Source organism: Lactuca sativa, chromosome 7, assembly GCF_002870075.4.
Source record: "Lactuca sativa cultivar Salinas chromosome 7, Lsat_Salinas_v11, whole genome shotgun sequence".
In the NCBI taxonomy this organism is placed as follows: domain Eukaryota; kingdom Viridiplantae; phylum Streptophyta; class Magnoliopsida; order Asterales; family Asteraceae; genus Lactuca; species Lactuca sativa.
The window spans coordinates 23964151-23980855 of record NC_056629.2 but is presented as its reverse complement, the minus strand read 5'-3'; positions in this window follow the sequence as shown (position 1 = coordinate 23980855).

The window sequence follows — 16705 nt, the reverse complement described above, 5'->3', positions numbered from 1 at the left end:
TCATCGTTAATACAGAAACATAAGCATAAACAGAATTTACAATTATTTACACTAGTGATCTACACCTCTTTAAATCTCTCAGTGTAATGTCACTTCATATCAACACCTGTGATATAAATAAACTGAGTGGGTCAGGTTGGGAAACCTGGTGAGTACATAGGGTTTTCAACCCACAATAATATAATTATTATGTTTTAACAATCAAACAATCAACCCAATTACCCACCCCCATTATCTTCTTTATTCTTAAGGATCTACCCTAAGAACCAACTACTTCTCATTCATTCATTCCTAAGGATCATCCTAAGGAAACAACATGAAGTCCATTGTTGCCAATGACACTTTGGTCAAGCGCAGCTGCTAATCTTGTCACTTAGGACCAGCTGCCAGAATTGGGACATTTTCTATGAGGCGCTTCTGCCGGTATTGACCTTTAAACGCTACTGTCATGGTCATAAGGCTCCCTATAAGGCGCAGCTGCCGATACTGTCCTTAGAGCGCAGCTGCTAGGACGTTTGTCGTAGATCTAAAACATCTACGGGTTGTGGCGCAGCTGCCAGTGCTCCTCTATAGGGTACTAGGTCCACTACTTCCAATGTATACCTATAGGGCACTAGGTCCATGCTACTAATGTTCCTCTATTTTAGCTTTTATCCCTCATCATTCATCTACCCATGTTTTACCCAACATATTTCGTAGATATAAAATACTTTATACAGTATACATCTTTTAAAACATGTAGAAAAATCTTTCACCAGCATAGACAACAAGTATTCAAACAATATGCACACATAGCACGTAGTTTACAATAAAATACTTCATATCTATGTGTAAGATGAAAGGGACCATGCACTCACTTGAAAGGTGGTGACTCAGCTCTCGGACAGCGCTTCGATACTCTCAAAACGATATTCCTTCGATAAAACCTAGTACCAATACCACTAGGGTTTAGTCTAATGATAACCGCGACAAATTAATTAGTCTGACTATTATTAAGCGTTAATAACGCTCAATATAACTCATAATAATAGCCCAAATAATTATTTTAAGGACCTAATAACATTCCAATAATCATTTGAAAGCTATATTAAAAACTGCGTAAGCGTAGCACACTTATAGCGAATTTTATCGAAAATCGGAACTTAACTGGAGCAGCGTTTCGAAACCGGAAAACTCTTTTTTCTCGGGACTCCGGGAGCCTCGGGGCTTCCCTCGGGGGCTAAGGGGCTTAACTAGGGCTTAGTGGGGTTTATAGCACTTAGAGAGAGAAAATTTGTAGAGAGAGAAGTGAAAAATGGTGTGAAGAATGAAGAAATCTCGGCCCCTTTTTATCGCCTTGCGAGGCCTCGGTACGCTGGGCGTACCTCGGACCTACGCGGGGCGTAACCATCGGATAAGGGCGCCACCTCGGACCAGCTGGCTTGCACTCCGGAAGAGATAAGGGCGAGGGTACGCGGTGCGTACTGGCTTTGGACGAGGGCGTAAGCGAGGGCGACGTGTTCTTCATCCGAAGCGAGATCTGATCAGCGATGGACGGCCCACAATGTGCCATGTCATCAATTCCTTATCAGCCTTCGCAAATTGCATTCTCGACTTCTAAAAATCATAACTTTCACATACGAGCTCCGTTTTCGACGTTCTTTATATCCACGCGAAGGTGGGAACGTACTCTACAACTTTCGTTTAGACTTCGTCGGCTAATTTTGGCTCGATTTTAAATTTTATATTATTAACAGGTCGGGACAGGATTGGTCCGTTAAATCCTCATAACTTCTTCATCCGACATCCGTTTTCGCCCATCTTTTTCTCGTTACGCTTTCTCAACGAGATCTTTGATTCTCGTTTAGGTCGTGTAGGCTAAAAACCGCTCGATCTAATTTTCGAATTTCGGGTTGTACACTGCTAACTCGAAACTTCGAAAAATCATAACTTCTTCATACGAAGTCAGATTTGGGCGTTCTTTTTATCGATGTTCTTAGTTTAACATATTCTACGACTTTCGTTTAGATCGCTAAGGCTAAATCTCGCTCTATCGTAAATTCACTATTTACGCTTCTCGGTGCCGTGCCGGTTCTGTCGCGAAACTTCGACAGGTCATAACTTCTTCGTTATAACTCGGATTTCGGCGTTCTTTATATGTACGGAAACCTCGTGACATATACTACAACTTGGTTAAGATTATTTATGCTAAGTAATCTTTTGTCGAAAAGTCGTTTTCGACCCCTATTGCCTCTAAATTGACTAGCCCGGATTTGCGGGCGTTACACCTCATCCTAATTACAAGGGCCTAAAGGTCTAAGCCCAAACCTTATAAAACTATTAACCTTATGTAAATAGAAAAAATAGTACCTTATAAATCCTGAATGTTACATATGTTGAGGTGGAAGATATGGTGGCAAAGATGAGGCTGGGCTAGAAAGAGTTAGGGTTGATCGACACACATCATTTATCTTTTTTTAGCAATGAAATGCCAAATAGAGAGGAAGAAGATGATGATGGTAGAGCTTGGCATGTATGACACCCACTCCCTTGGGTCTTAGCCAATAAATAAGATTATTTGTATTTGAGCTTACTAGCTTGTAATTGTATTTAGAAGATCCAACCCACAATATCTTTGTAAGATTTTGTATAGTTTTGCTTAATGAGAATGAATCCTCATATGTAACGACCCAAAAATCACAACAAAAAATTTTCTTTAAAAACATTACTAAAATCATATTTATAAAAACTGTATCATAAGTCATAACATAATTTCTCGAGTATTAATTTAAAACATAATATCGTTATCAGAGTCAAACATTCCCAGGCTAACTGACTATAGTGTGTGCACTGCAATCTTCCCGAGCTCCTCTTTTGAAAACCGAGTACCTGAAACTAAAACTGAAAAACATAAGCACGAAGCTTAGTGAGCTCCCCCAATCTACCACATACCATGCAATAACATATAAAGCACATACTGGGCCTTGCCCACTGCATCAGACCGAGGTCCGGACTAACTGGGGCCTTGCCCCCCGCATCGGACCGAAGTCCGGAAACTGACTGGGACCTTGTCCCCTGCATCGGACCGAATTCCGGACTAACTGAGGCCTTGCCCCCTGCATCGGACTGAAGTCCGGACTAACTGGGGCCTTGCCCCCTGCATCGGACCGAAGTCCGGACTAACTGACTGGGGCCTTGCCCCCTACATCGGACCGAAGTCCGGAACTAACTGAACAGAACCTAACATAAACATATCAACTAGCATGAACACACATATACTACATCGGGCCGTAGCCCGGAACACATAACACATAAATCCTGTCTGAGCCACGAAGGCATCAAACATGATAACTACTGCATCGGATCAAATCTGGAAACTACTACAAGCTAAATGTGCCGGCATTGTGGCCTTAGACCCGTTCCTACTGGAAGGAAACTCACCTGAACTGCTGACCTCTGCTGATAATCCTCTGGCTGCTACTCGACAATCCCCTGAGCCACTGCTCCTCTAGCTCTCCGAACTATCAATATCAATATGACACTTAGTCTGACAGTCCTCTAAAACTCAACTAAGTCAACTCTGGTCAAGGTCAAAATCCTGGTCAAAGTCAACCTTCCAGGTCAACCCTACTCGCCGAGTCCACCTACTAACTCGCCGAGTTCATATGCTCAGGATCCTTCTATTCGCGACTCGACTCGCCGAGTCAGTCCATGACTCACCGAGTCCAATTATTTCCGAGTCCTGACCTGTCCAACTCGTTGAGTCTCTGTGACAACCCGATATTTCAACTCTTTGTAACGACCATAATGGGTCAAGTATTGTAACCACTTCTGAATAATAAAAAGCTACCTTCATAATAACATGTATAAATAAGTTCTACTTAATTTCCTTCTATGATTAAATGTCTTTGAAACATAATCGTACGTGAAAAGAACGCCCAAATCCGACTTCATATAGCGAAGATGTGATTTTTCCAAGTTCGGCTTAGCATCAGACAACTAAAAACTCGAATCGGAAATCGAGCGACTTTTGGCCGGAATGACCTAAACGAGAATCGAAGGTCTCGTCAATGGTATTTCAGCGGTAAAAAGTCTGGCAAAAACCGACATCAGATAAAGAAGTTATGAATTTTCTAAGAAATTCCTTAAACGCGATGGATTTTTAATAAATAATAAAAATATAATTTTGGAATTTGCCGACGGAGTCTAAACGAAAGTTGTAGAGCGTAGTCTCACCTACGCGAGGATATAAAGACCATCGAAAACGGAGTTCGTATGAAGAAGATATGAATTTTGGAAGTTTATTAAATAAATTAGTTAATTATTTAATTCAAAATTCGGACATTATCCGAAGGGGGGGTCCGCTTCCTCATCCGGGTACGCGCCGCGTACCTCTGTACGCCCTGCGTACTCGTAAGACTTGGCCTCGGATCGTCCACGTCGCCATATCCGAGAAATCCGATCCATCCGACCCGCCCGACCCGTCCGACCCGACGTCCCATCCGACCCGGTGTCCCATCCGACCCACCTCCCCAGCAACCCGTCCCATCCGACCCGAGAACCCAACAACCCGTCCCATCCGAACCGAGGCAGTCGAGGCTTCGGTCATGCATGACGTACGCGTACGCAGCGCGTACGAGCGTACGCCCCGCGTACCGAGGCAGACCAGCCTTCCTATAAATAGAATGCGAGGGTTTCCAAAGAAAGGGTTCATTTCTCTTCTCTCTCTCTCAACTTTGCCTCGTTTTCCGTGTCCGTTCAAACCCGAAGCTCTGGTCTTTTTGGCTCAAGTCCCGAAGGTCGATTTTACTCCCGAGATTCCCGAGAATCCCGAGGAAAATCCGTTTCCCGAGACGAAACTCTGCCCGGTTTTCCATCTCGCTATCTTCAAACTTTCAGGTGAGTTTCATACCCCTTAATCAACCGTTTTAATTATTCTAAATACTTTTATATGTTTTCAAGGGGGGGATTACAAGTAAAACACACGAGTATTATCGTGTGTTCCATAAGGAAACTCTTTTATATACTGTTATATATTCAAATATCATGCGATTTATAAACATTTAAAGGAACTTTTATATATATATAACATATGTCACAATAGCATCTTACCTTTTAAAATATAATGTTCTTGTAATGCATGTATAAACTAAACTATTCTTAGATTTTTCTTGTCTATCCTAGACTCTACACCCAAAAATCTATACTTTCATAAACAAGCGATTCCTTTTCTCAATGTTTCTAAACAAACAAGACACGCTTTTTGAAAACTATAATAGGTATGGTTTTACGAAACAAATTTCTAATTCTTATGTAGTAGAATCACATATTTCAAGAAGTTCACTTTCGTGTACAAGAACAAACGTAACATTTTAACAAGTAGATCTGTTTTTATACCACGGATTTGTGAGACACTAACTTCATGTACGTTCGAGTACACATTTCAAGTCCTGTATTATATACCAGAATCCCTTGGAGGGGGAGCATGGTGTTTGTGTATAGATCTATACGGGCTTGACAAACCCGCGCCCTGACTGTTAGCTGCAGTCCACCGTTTGGGGTGACAAACGTCATAACATTCCAACGCCTGAAGAACGTTGTGTATAGGCATTCAGAGTCAATAGTATGGTTATAAAACTCACAAGGGGTATTAAAATGCATTGATTTACAAGGTTTTCAAATTCATTGGTTCTTTTACATTTACATACATTTTAGAAACAAACATTGGTCTTGAGTGAAGGCTACTTTTATACTAGTAGAAAATATTGGATTTTCTAACCAACGAAGATAAAACATTTCAGTTCATTCAAACATTGTCACTTAAATACTTATGAAATTCACCAGCTTAAATGCTGATCTACTCTTTCAAAATTACTTGTATGTCCCAGGGAATCAGTAATTTCAGGTATTCATTTCGCTTTTGATGAAGGGATGCTGCGGCGCCAGTTTAATCTCGTATTTTGACATCATATTGTAATTGAGTTTTGAACATGTAACTTTTGACAAATGTAAACTTTCAATTATATATATGATGGTTGTATTGCTTTCTTTACTATGTATTCATTTGTTACGTTACCACATGAAGTCATCCGCCCCCGAACGTTTCCGCCGTTCAGGTTTGGGGGTGTGACAGATTGGTATCAGAGCAATGTTTATAGTGAACTAAGTATATCGAACCACATAAGATATACAAACTATAAATGCTTAAGGGACTAATACTCTCTGACAAAACAAATTTTCTTTTTACACTTAAGCCGCATTTCGTTCAACTTAAATTGGTAGTTCATTTAAGTACAAATACATACATACCACGAACTATTTTCATGTTATACAACTATACAAGTATTTAGACAAGTTGACACTACGATTGGGACTCGATATATGTAATCAGATTTTGGACAAATATAGCGTGATCAACTATATTTGCCCAAGATTGGACCAACGTATATCGAGGAATGATCGTAGTAAGCAACAAGTCAAAACTTACCAAACCATTACAAGAATCAAACACAAGCACTTAAATACTATAGGAGTATTTGCTATCTAAACTAGTTTAACTTACATGTTTTACATGTTCCGACTTTACTCAATTCTTATAACCCTATTTCTCGTACAGCCAAATGGCTGGATTTCACCACCCTGGCGACCCCTACTTTCCCAACCAAGGCAACGGAGGATGGATCGAAGATGATCCCGAAGAGGACGAGGAACCCATAGAAGTGGGTGATGACTCCGGTACCGACTCAGAGCCGGAAGTTATCAATCCACCACCCATTCAACCTCCCGTCTTCGTAAGGAACTTTCAAGGACCGACTCCCGTCTGGGGAAGTCACCTCCACCATTGGAGCCAACAGCAAAACCTACGCCCTCCCTACGGCATGTGCCGGGACTTCTATGATGTCCGCGGCGGAGGTTCGGCTGATCGAGCACTCCCGGTAATGGTGGGTAAGTTAGCCAATCAGTCCTATCAGTCTGGAGTACAAGCTAGCCGACTCCGGGATATCAATGTGGAAGTGCAGGTTCACACTTCTGACATCCGTAGGCTGGACAAGATGCAAGACAACGCTCAATTCCAAACCGAAGCGTTTCAAGCGCAAATGATTGCAGCCCTCGCCGAACTAAGGGAACAACAAGCCGCTTTCGATAGGCGTCTAATGGAGTCAAAGCAATCAGATACGGAGTCAAGCTCCAAGCGCAACCTTCGACGCAAGTAGTGCTTGTCAAGGACTCAAATTTTGTTATAGCTTAGGACCTCGGCTAAAAGTCTTTAAATTTCTCGAACTTTGTAATCGGAGACCCTTATTGGGGTCAAATTTTCATGATCGTTGTAACAACTTTTATATTAATATAAGTGGCACTATTACTACAATGTTGAGTATTTCGTTCGAACCTTGAATGGTCTTTGAGAACCCCAAATACTTGTTTCATACCTTCAGTCTTACAAATAACTTTCATCCTTCTATTGTAAGACTCATACTATCATCTGTTGTTGAACTATAGCGATTTAGTTCATGAGACACATACATTTTCCATTCTATGAAATTCTCATCCTTGTCTTTTCAATCTATAGTTGAAGGATGCCTCCGCGTAGGAATCCAAGGCGAAACAACGGTGAGGAAGCACCTATACCACCACCACCTCCACCACCCCAATTTGATGCTGTTATGTTTCAAGCAGCAGTCACCGCAGCAGTGGCAGCTGCCATGTCACAGATCAATAACTCAAGTACTAATGGCTCGGGATCTGGCACACACCCATCCAACCATGGCGAGAGTCATGGACCACCTCGGGAATGCACCTATAAGGACTTCACTAATGCCAAGCCCCGAATGTTTTATGGTACTGGTGGTGTGATGGCCCTGAGGCAGTGGATCGAAAGGACGGAGGCAGTCTTTGAAATATGCTCCTGCCCCGAGCACAGCAAGGTCAAATTCGCAACTTTCACCCTTCTCGATAAAGCTTTAACTTGGTGGAATGGCCACGTTAAAGTACTTACCCTAATCGTGGCGAACTCCATAAGCTGGGAGAACTTGAAGGCCATGATGATGAGAGAATACTGCCCACGGGGAGAAATTCAAAAGCTTGAACACGAGCTATGGACTCTCGGAATGGTGGGTACCGACATCGCTACTTATACCAACAGATTCTGCGAGCTGGCAATCCTTTGTCCAGATATGATTGCTCCCGAGAGCAAGAAGATAGAAAGGTACATCTGGGGACTGACGCCCCAAATGCGATCAAGCGTGTTAGCTTCTAAACCTGACACCTTTGAAAGTGCTAAGGAACTGGCACAATCTCTGATCGACTACGGAGGTCATCAGAACTCAATCACTTCTGCACCAGCACCACAGAAAGCAAACAACAACTACAACAACTACAACAACAACAACCACAACAATGGCAGGAAGAGAGCATGGATTAAAGGGAAGGGTGGATCTTCCCAAGAATCCGCGAAGAAACAACTTGTGTCAGTAAATGCTGCCATTGTACCTACTACAGCCCCTATAAATACCTACCCAACAAAGCCTTATATAGGCAACCTCCCAAAATGCACCAAATGCAATTACCACCACCATGGACCTTGTCGAACTATGCAGTGCGCCAACTGCAGCCAGAAAGGGCACACAGCCCGTTTCTGCAAGGAACCCGCAAAGCCGATCACTCAAGTTCCCGGTGCGGGTGTAGGGCAGGCTTGCTACGGTTGTGGCGAGGTGGGCCACTACCAGAGAAACTGTCCTAAGGCAGCAGGCACCGGAGGTGTGAGACGAGTTTTGGCAATAGGCCACAACGAAGCTGTAGCTGACCCAACTATTGTTGCTGGTACGTTCCTTCTCGATAATTCATACGCATGCATATTATTCGATAGCGGAGCGGAGAGAAGTTTCGTGAGTCAAAACTTTATTCATTTACTTAAACCTAAACCTAGCAAGTTAGAAAAATCATTCACTATAGAGATGGCCAATGGAAAAACCGAAAACACAAATTGCATATACATGGGCTGTACGTTAACATTAGACGGCCATTCTTTCCCAATCAATCTCATGCCGGTTCAAATTAAAAGTTTCGACGTCATAGTCGGCATGGATTGGTTGAGCCTTCTTCGCGCCGACATCATGTGCTTTGAGAAAGCAGTCCGTCTTAACCTCCCAAACAACGAAACATTAGTTGTCTACGGCGACAAATCTAGTGCAAACCTTCGCATCATTTCGTGCATCCAAGCTCGAAAGTGCTTGCGGAAGGATTGTCGAGCATTCCTAGCGCACATCGTCGATACAAGTCAAGAACTGAAGGACATCAAGAGCATCTCGGTAGTACGCGACTTTCCCGATATCTTTCCAGAAGAACTGCCAGGATTACCACCGCAACGCCAAGTCGAGTTTAGAATCGACTTAATTCCAGGAGCTACCCCAGTAGCGAAGTCGCCTTATCGTCTTGCACCAGCAGAGATGCAGGAACTTTCCAGTCAACTTAATGAACTCCTTCGCAAAGGATTCATAAGACCAAGTTTCTCACCTTGGGGAGCACCGGTCTTGTTTGTAAAGAAGAAAGACGGATCGTTCCGTATGTGCATCGACTACAGAGAGCTGAACAAACTTACTGTCAAGAACCGCTATCCTCTACCCCGTATCGACGACCTATTCGATCAACTTCAAGGGGCGAACTACTTCTCCAAAATAGACCTGCGATCCGGATATCACCAATTACGAGTTCTAGAGGGGGACATTCCAAAGACAGCCTTCCGAACTCGTTATGGACACTACGAATTCGTGGTGATGCCGTTAGGATTAACCAATGCACCAGCAGTATTTATGGACCTAATGAATAGGGTATGCCGCCCTTACTTGGATCAGTTCGTCATCGTCTTTATCGATGATATACTTATCTACTCTCGAAGTGAGGAAGAGCATAGTCAACACCTACGAAAAGTCCTAGAAACACTGCGAACGGAGAAACTCTATGCGAAGTTCTCTAAGTGCGAATTTTGGATTCGAAGAGTCGAATTTTTAGGTCACGTTGTTAGCGAGAAAGGTATACACGTGGAACCTTCCAAAATTAAGGCTATTGAGAACTGGTCGGCACCAAAGACACCTACAGAAATTCGCCAATTTCTAGGTCTAGCTGGCTACTATCGCAGATTCATAAAGAACTTTTCGAGCATTGCGAAACCTCTTACTTCATTAACCCAGAAAGGAGTGGCCTTTGACTGGGAAGCGAAACAAGAGAAGGCATTCCAGACACTAAAACAGGCCTTGTGCACCGCACCGATACTATCCCTCCCCGAAGGGATAGAAGACTTCGTAGTGTATTGCGATGCTTCAAATCAAGGACTTGGTTGTGTTCTTATGCAAAGAGGGAAGGTTATCGCTTATGCCTCCCGACAGCTTAAGACACACGAAGTGAACTATACGACACACGACCTTGAGTTAGGAGCAGTGGTATTTGCTCTGAAGATCTGGAGGCACTACTTATACGGAACAAAGAGTACTATATTCACCGATCACAAGAGCCTTCAACACATTTTCGATCAGAAGGAACTCAACATGCGACAACGACGATGGGTTGAGTTACTGAATGACTACGAATGCGAAATTCGTTATCATCCTGGCAAGGCCAACGTAGTAGCCGACGCCCTCAGTCGAAAGGAATACACTGGTCGGAGGGTCAAATCTCTGACCATGACTATCCATTCCCACCTATCCACACAAATTAAAGAAGCACAAATGGAAGCTTTGCAACCTGAAAATGTGGCGGGTGAATCCCTGCGAGGAATGGAGAAGAATTTAGAAGTCAAGGGTGGCGGAGCCTACTATCTCATGGACCGAATCTGGACCCCAAATCATGGTGGTTTCAGAAACGTAGTCATGACCGAGGCTCACAATTCAAGATATTCCGTTCACCCGGGTTCAGATAAAATGTATCTGGATCTTAAGAAACTGTACTGGTGGCCTAACATGAAAGCAGAAATTGCTACCTTCGTGAGTAAATGTCTTACTTGCGCTAAGGTTAAGGTCGAGTACCAGAAACCGTCAGGACTACTACAACAACCAGAGATACCGGAATGGAAATGGGAGCGGATTACTATGGACTTCATAACCAAGTTACCCAAGACGACAAGTGGACTCGATACCATATGGGTCATTGTCGACAGGTTGACCAAATCCGCACATTTCCTACCCATCAAGGAGACTGACAAAATGGAGAAGCTTACAAGAACTTACTTAAGGGAAGTAGTACGACTGCATGGTGTTCCGATATCCATTATCTCCGATCGAGATAGTAGATTCACTTCAAGATTCTGGCAGTCACTACAAAGTTCCCTGGGAACTAGGCTAGACATGAGTACAGCCTACCACCCACAGACAGACGGACAAAGTGAGAGAACAATACAAACTTTAGAAGACATGTTGAGAGCCTGTGTGATTGACTTTGGAAAGGCATGGGATATTCATTTACCCCTTGTCGAATTTTCATACAACAATAGTTATCATACAAGCATAAAGGCTGCTCCGTTTGAAGCCCTCTATGGTCGAAAGTGCAGATCCCCTCTGTGCTGGACTGAAGTTGGCGATACCCAGTTAGCTAGAGGAAGAGTTCCTGAAAGCACTCTCACAGGTCCGGAGATCATACGTGAAACAACAGAGAAGATCGTTCAGATTCGTGAACGATTGAAGGCCTCAAGAGACCGACAGAAAAGCTACGCTGACCAAAGGAGGAAACCTTTAGAATTCCAGGTAGGAGACCACGTCTTATTAAAGGTCTCACCGTGGAAGGGTTTAATACGATTTGGAAAGCGTGGGAAACTAAATCCAAGATACATAGGGCCTTTCGAGATTCTTGCCAGAATCGGCCCTGTGGCTTACAAGCTTAACCTACCGCGCGAACTTAGTAACATCCATCCAACCTTCCACGTCTCAAACTTGAAAAAGTGTCTGTCCGACGAGACTCTTGTTATTCCACTCGACGAGATCGAGATCAACGAGAGCCTCAACTTTGTGGAAGAACCAGTAGAAATCATGGATCGAGAGGTCAAGCAAACAAAACAAAGTCGAATACCCATCGTGAAGGTTCGATGGAACGCCAAGCGGGGACCCGAATTCACATGGGAACGCGAAGATCAGATGAAACAAAAGTACCCTCATCTCTTTCATGTTCACTAGTATCTTTACTACTTTAAATTTCGGGACGAAATTCTCTCTAACGGGGGGATGATGTGACAACCCGATATTTCAACTCTTTGTAACGACCATAATGGGTCAAGTATTGTAACCACTTCTGAATAATAAAAAGCTACCTTCATAATAACATGTATAAATAAGTTCTACTTAATTTCCTTCTATGATTAAATGTCTTTGAAACATAATCGTACGTGAAAAGAACGCCCAAATCCGACTTCATATAGCGAAGATGTGATTTTTCCAAGTTCGGCTTAGCATCAGACAACTAAAAACTCGAATCGGAAATCGAGCGACTTTTGGCTGGAATGACCTAAACGAGAATCGAAGGTCTCGTCAATGGTATTCCAGCGGTAAAAAGTCTGGCAAAAACCGACATCAGATAAAGAAGTTATGAATTTTCTAAGAAATTCCTTAAACGCGATGGATTTTTAATAAATAATAAAAATATAATTTTGGAATTTGCCGACGGAGTCTAAACGAAAGTTGTAGAGCGTAGTCTCACCTACGCGAGGATATAAAGACCATCGAAAACGGAGTTCGTATGAAGAAGATATGAATTTTGGAAGTTTATTAAATAAATTAGTTAATTATTTAATTCAAAATTCGGACATTATCCGAAGGGGGGGTCCGCTTCCTCATCCGGGTACGCGCCGCGTACCTCTGTACGCCCTGCGTACTCGTAAGACTTGGCCTCGGATCGTCCACGTCGCCATATCCGAGAAATCCGATCCATCCGACCCGCCCGACCCGTCCGACCCGACGTCCCATCCGACCCGGTGTCCCATCCGACCCACCTCCCCAGCAACCCGTCCCATCCGACCCGAGAACCCAACAACCCGTCCCATCCGAACCGAGGCAGTCGAGGCTTCGGTCATGCATGACGTACGCGTACGCAGCGCGTACGAGCGTACGCCCCGCGTACCGAGGCAGACCAGCCTTCCTATAAATAGAATGCGAGGGTTTCCAAAGAAAGGGTTCATTTCTCTTCTCTCTCTCTCAACTTTGCCTCGTTTTCCGTGTCCGTTCAAACCCGAAGCTCTGGTCTTTTTGGCTCAAGTCCCGAAGGTCGATTTTACTCCCGAGATTCCCGAGAATCCCGAGGAAAATCCGTTTCCCGAGACGAAACTCTGCCCGGTTTTCCATCTCGCTATCTTCAAACTTTCAGGTGAGTTTCATACCCCTTAATCAACCGTTTTAATTATTCTAAATACTTTTATATGTTTTCAAGGGGGGGATTACAAGTAAAACACACGAGTATTATCGTGTGTTCCATAAGGAAACTCTTTTATATACTGTTATATATTCAAATATCATGCGATTTATAAACATTTAAAGGAACTTTTATATATATATAACATATGTCACAATAGCATCTTACCTTTTAAAATATAATGTTCTTGTAATGCATGTATAAACTAAACTATTCTTAGATTTTTCTTGTCTATCCTAGACTCTACACCCAAAAATCTATACTTTCATAAACAAGCGATTCCTTTTCTCAATGTTTCTAAACAAACAAGACACGCTTTTTGAAAACTATAATAGGTATGGTTTTACGAAACAAATTTCTAATTCTTATGTAGTAGAATCACATATTTCAAGAAGTTCACTTTCGTGTACAAGAACAAACGTAACATTTTAACAAGTAGATCTGTTTTTATACCACGGATTTGTGAGACACTAACTTCATGTACGTTCGAGTACACATTTCAAGTCCTGTATTATATACCAGAATCCCTTGGAGGGGGAGCATGGTGTTTGTGTATAGATCTATACGGGCTTGACAAACCCGCGCCCTGACTGTTAGCTGCAGTCCACCGTTTGGGGTGACAAACGTCATAACATTCCAACGCCTGAAGAACGTTGTGTATAGGCATTCAGAGTCAATAGTATGGTTATAAAACTCACAAGGGGTATTAAAATGCATTGATTTACAAGGTTTTCAAATTCATTGGTTCTTTTACATTTACATACATTTTAGAAACAAACATTGGTCTTGAGTGAAGGCTACTTTTATACTAGTAGAAAATATTGGATTTTCTAACCAACGAAGATAAAACATTTCAGTTCATTCAAACATTGTCACTTAAATACTTATGAAATTCACCAGCTTAAATGCTGATCTACTCTTTCAAAATTACTTGTATGTCCCAGGGAATCAGTAATTTCAGGTATTCATTTCGCTTTTGATGAAGGGATGCTGCGGCGCCAGTTTAATCTCGTATTTTGACATCATATTGTAATTGAGTTTTGAACATGTAACTTTTGACAAATGTAAACTTTCAATTATATATATGATGGTTGTATTGCTTTCTTTACTATGTATTCATTTGTTACGTTACCACATGAAGTCATCCGCCCCCGAACGTTTCCGCCGTTCAGGTTTGGGGGTGTGACAGTCTCCACCCGACTCACTGATTCGAGTTTCAACTCGAAGGGTTTGGGGTTTCGCGACCTGACTCGCCGAGTCCAAGAATAGACTCGCCAAGCCCAAGGCAATCTTCAACCAACTCGTCGATTTGTTCTTCCAACTCGCCGAGTTCATGCCTAACTTCATCCGACTCGACGAGTTGTTCATCCCACTCGTCGAGTTCCTCCTCATCTTCATGCTACTCGCCGAGTCCATTCAGATCTACATACATGCAGAGGACTTTTGAGTCATGCATGGACTCCAAACTGTAGATCCACTCTTCTAAAGCCTATTCCTTACGTAAAGTGGCAAACTTTACGTGTAGCTAACGAGATCTAGGCTCAAATCACTATAAACTAGGGTTTGAGACAAAGGGGCTCAACAATCAACCCATAGACTGATGCTTTATGATTCTCTAGGCCAAGATACACATAAATCTGAAGTAACAACTTCAGATCTGGGCTTCTAACTCGAAATGGTTCATAAACTTGTCCTAAAAGCCCCAAATCCCATGATAAAGGTTGATCTATATGCAAAAGAGGGAAGGTAGCGACTCATTACCTTCAAATGCTCTGGAAGACCTCACAAACTCTGGATCTACTCCCAATTCTTGAATCCCCAATGTGTGCATTCTTCCTTCTTCCTTCAAATCACCCAAAATGGCAAGAAAGCTTGAATGAGCAACAATGGAGGCTTAGGGTTTCTGGTTCTGGACTACAGGGCCGCAAATGAGCCCTAGGGAAGAGAATAAGATGCTTAAATAGGGTACCAAGTCCCGAAATTAGGGTTTCCTCGTTCAGAACCAACTCGCTGAGTTCACGAGCCGACTCGTCAAGTTCCTCCCTGGGCTCGACGAGTCCACTCCTTGACTTAAGGTTTCTTTCCTTTTCTTGGACTTTCTGATCTTGGGTGTTACATCATAAGAAATAGTCATTTTATATGATATCATAGTCAAACATCTATTTTCTTTCTCCTAAGATTTCTTCATTCCTTCTGAACTAGCCACCAACACACTCTTTCCTTGATGACAACCTTCTCTTTCTCCTAATATTATTCTTTTCTTTATATTATGACTACCAACAACGACAACCTTCGAAATTATGAACATCAAATCATACATTTACCTCCCGTTTCTGGCAGAAGTTCCACGAGGAATTGGGCACGCGGCTGCATTTTAGCACAACATATCATCTACAGACCGATGGTCAGAGTGAGCGGACCATTCAGACTCTCGAGGATTTGTTGAGGGCGTGTGTCATTGACTTCGGTGGGAGCTGGGATTCCCACCTACCCCTCGCAGAGTTCGCTTACAACAATAACTATCATTCCAGTATTGGCGCCCCGCCTTACGAGCTGCTGTATGGGCGGAGATGTCGCACCCTGGTTTTTTGGGGTGAGGTTGGACACAGGGTGATAGGATGGACGGATGTAGTCTTGCAGACTACCAAGAAGATTCAGCAAATTAAACAACGACTGCAGACCGCTCAGAGTCGGCAGAAGAGTTACGACAGACGTCGATCTAAGTTGGGGTTCCAGGTGGGGGACATGGTATTATTGAAGCTTTCACCCTGGAAGTGTGTGATTCGTTTCAGAAAGAGGGGAAAGTTGGGTCCCCGATACATTGGGTCGTTCAGGATTATTGTCAGGGTTGGCAAGTTGGCATATAGGCTAGAGTTACCGGAGGATCTTAGTCGGATCCACAACACTTTCCATGTTTTGCAATTGCAAATGTGTATTATGGATCAGGAGGCAGTGGTATCGTTGGATGATATCCAGGTCGATGAACGCCTGAATTACGTGGAGAGGCCAGTGACCATACTAGAGAGGAAGTTGAAGGTCTTTCGGAACAAGGAAATACCTTTGGTGAAGGTACAGTGGGAGCATCAAAGGGGATCCGAGTGGACGTGGGAGCCCGAGTCCGAGATGCGGGAGCATTACCCGGTATGACATCCCCAAAATCACGGCCAGAAAAGACCGATTTTGTTTATGCTTTATAAAAATCAGAGTACTTCTTTTCTTAAAAATGTTGTGGAATTTGTTCCCAGAAAAACACGATGAATACGTTATTAAAAACATTTTCGAAGAAACTTATTTTATTCATTTTAAAACATTTGGGATGTCATTGTCAATAAAGAAACAT